Source organism: Chinchilla lanigera, unplaced genomic scaffold (assembly GCF_000276665.1).
Source record: "Chinchilla lanigera isolate Chin_1 unplaced genomic scaffold, ChiLan1.0 scaffold00102, whole genome shotgun sequence".
Classification (NCBI taxonomy): Eukaryota; Metazoa; Chordata; class Mammalia; order Rodentia; family Chinchillidae; genus Chinchilla; species Chinchilla lanigera.
This window is the reverse complement of record NW_004955503.1, coordinates 4,888,644-4,891,775: the sequence shown is the minus strand read 5'-3', so window position 1 is coordinate 4,891,775 and position 3,132 is coordinate 4,888,644.

Sequence of the window (3,132 nt, the reverse complement as noted above, 5' to 3'; positions counted from 1 at the left end):
CAACTAAGTTTGAAGACTTCATAAAGGAAACAGAAGACCAAGATTGAATGACAAACTAAATATCTAAAGAGAAGAATTTACCTAGAGAAGCAAGGATAGGGGCAAAATTGTGATGACTCCAAAATGCTAAACCCTAGTATACACCATGAATCGTAATAAAGTGATACCAGTATAATACAAAGGCTACTATATTGCTTCCTCATGCCAGCTGAGAGGAAGCTAAAGAAGAGATGTGCCTATATGTGTATCAGATTAGTCACCTTCTTTGCTGCAGTTGCAGATTGTATCCTTTGAGTACCTGAATGGTTTAGCAAAGTAAAATGACTCCCAGGGAATTAATTCTGCAGGAAGGCACTCTGGAGTAGGGGACCCAGGACCTTTCTTCTCACATGAATAGATTATACTTTCGCACCCTTTAATCTGTGATGGCTAGTGCCTCGCTGATTTCTGAGATGCACGTGAGGCATTTTTTTTTCTTATCTTTGTACAAACTACCTGGTTTACTTTTAATAGTACTAATTTCTTCAGCAGCAAACCTTCTTTGGCCCTAACTTTACCCTTTATTTCTTCTGGGCAAAAATATAAATTTTTCTGCTCTGCTTTTTCACCCCTATTCTCATTATAAATCTGGCTAGAAAGCAGCTACCAATACTCATTCCACAGCATAAATGTTAGTGTTACTGAATTTTTTCCATCAGATCAATTAGTACTCCATGCCTATTCAGAGGCCCATGCAAAGTCTCAAGACATGGGTAAAATGCAGACTATTTTTTGCCAGAGTGTAACACAGGGCCTCCACTCAATTGCCAGTGAAGTTCTCATTCCAAAATGATATCTCCTGAGCCTAACCTTTGCGTTCACATTCCTATCAGCATTTTGGTCTTTTTTGCTTAGACCAGAATCATCAACTTTTGTTTACTGCCTTCTAGGTCTTCTTCAGCCCACTTCCTCAAACTTTTCCAAATGCCTTCTCTAAGCCAGTTCCAAAGACACAGCCACAGTAACACTCATAGAGCTCCAGTAGATAAACTTTTAAAATACTGCATTGTGGGTTTATAAGTTATGTAGATGTTATACACAAAATTTGTGTTTGACAAACTGTGGCATATGTGTGCATAACCACTTTTGTATGAACATTTTTGTAGCACAATTTCTTTTAATATTTATATTTTAAATTACTGGAAAAAGAGGTGAACATTTTGTGGCACATGGAAATTGTATGAAATGCAAACTTAAAATTCATGAACAAAATTTAATTTTAACACAATAATATTCTGTATTTACCTATTGTCTACAGTGTTTGTGGTAATATTTCATGTTATATGTAAAACTTAACAGAAAACAGATCATAAAGTCAAAAATAAAATTTGTACTCCATAATATCTAAAAGAAACAAGTAGAATATATTTCCAATTTTGAAAAAGAAGCAATAATCATAAATATAAATTGGCCTCAAATAAATTTAAGCATTTCCTCAAAAAGAGGCTAGTTAATGAGTTTAAGGGAACAGCTGAACAAGACAAATAAATAGCTTTCAATGTCCTATAGCACAGCAGGATAAGTAGATTAAAAATTACAGTGATCCCTCACCTATCCCGGGAGTTTCGCTAGGGAGACCCCTGCAATAGGTTAAAATCTGTGAAGCAGAGGTGTTATATTTATTTTATTATCTATCTATCTATATATATACATTTTAAGGCTTTATAAACCCTTCTTACACTCCTACAAACCTTTCCCACTCTTGTATTAGACTTTCCCACACTCTTATGAACACTTCATATGCTCTTAAACATTTTCTACACTCTTAAACCTGTGTAATTTTAACAACATGTAAAATTCTATATGGATACTCACTAGTGAAGTATACGACAACTTGAATGATGAAGATCATGAATTATGCAGCTGTGCAGTACTGATGGTGATGTGAAGTGGACAAGGAGAGATGCTGAACATACGGGAACAATGAGAGAGAGCAAATAGACCAATGCTATAGTCACTGAGCCCATCAGTGTCCAGGATACACTGTGGTTGGTCGCCTTCCATTCCATCAGCCAACAGTGTGCCATATACAATCTCACATTGACAAACTTGCAAAACTAGTATTGTGTACTGCAGTTCTACTGTGTACAGTATGACATTCATCCACTGATAAAGTACATACTGTATTTTATTTTGATTTTACAGTATTTTAATATATTTGAATTAGCATTTTAAAAATGTCTTATATTTTTAAAAGTTTTTAGCCAAAAATAATTAAAATCATAATTATTATATAAATACCTTTATACTGTAAAATCCTATGATATAGCAAAAACTCCACAAAACAGAATTAGATATTATTTTTTTTAAAAAGTGATACAGTGAAGTTGCAAAAATTAAACTGCGATATACCGAGGGACAACTGTACTTCTACTTTTCAATATAGCAAGGACAGTGGATTTTGAATGGTTTAAATAAAAAGAAATAATAAATGTTTGAAGCAATGAATACAGTAATTACCATAATTTGATCATTACATAGTTTATATCTGTAGTAAAATATTACATTTGATGGAGACCAATACAAAGCAACTCTGAGCAGGACTTAAATTGATCAATTGGCTTTCCATGTTTACTTATAAGTCTGTCCGAGACTTAGGCCCCTTGGCTGGAGATCGCAGCCTGTAATGGTTGGTAAGCTTTGGCTTCTCAAAGGCCAAGACAGGGGCACAGCTAAGGAAACATAGCGGCTACCTCAATTGACTAGATAAAGACTGTAGCTGCAGGCATCTCACTCTTGGGTGGAGGCCTTCCTGGACAAAACATAGATCACCTAAATTAACATAATGTTTTACTTGGAGAAGTCCTTAAAGGGATCCCCAAGTCCTGCCCAGATTCCTGCATTTTCCTAAAGTATTCCTGTCCTTTGTTTGATAACAAAATAAATACAGGTTGCCGAGAGAAGTCTTTGTCCTTAGACCCCAAAATCTGGAATTCTATGAGTGTTTGGATCCTCTGGGAGCCCTGAAATCATTTCATTTATCTCATTTATTTGAACTGTCTCTGTCCATTCCTGTGGGAGATTGAGAGCCTGATCAATCTTCAATAACTAAGGGATATTTTTAAAGTGATAACTTTATATCACATAAATACA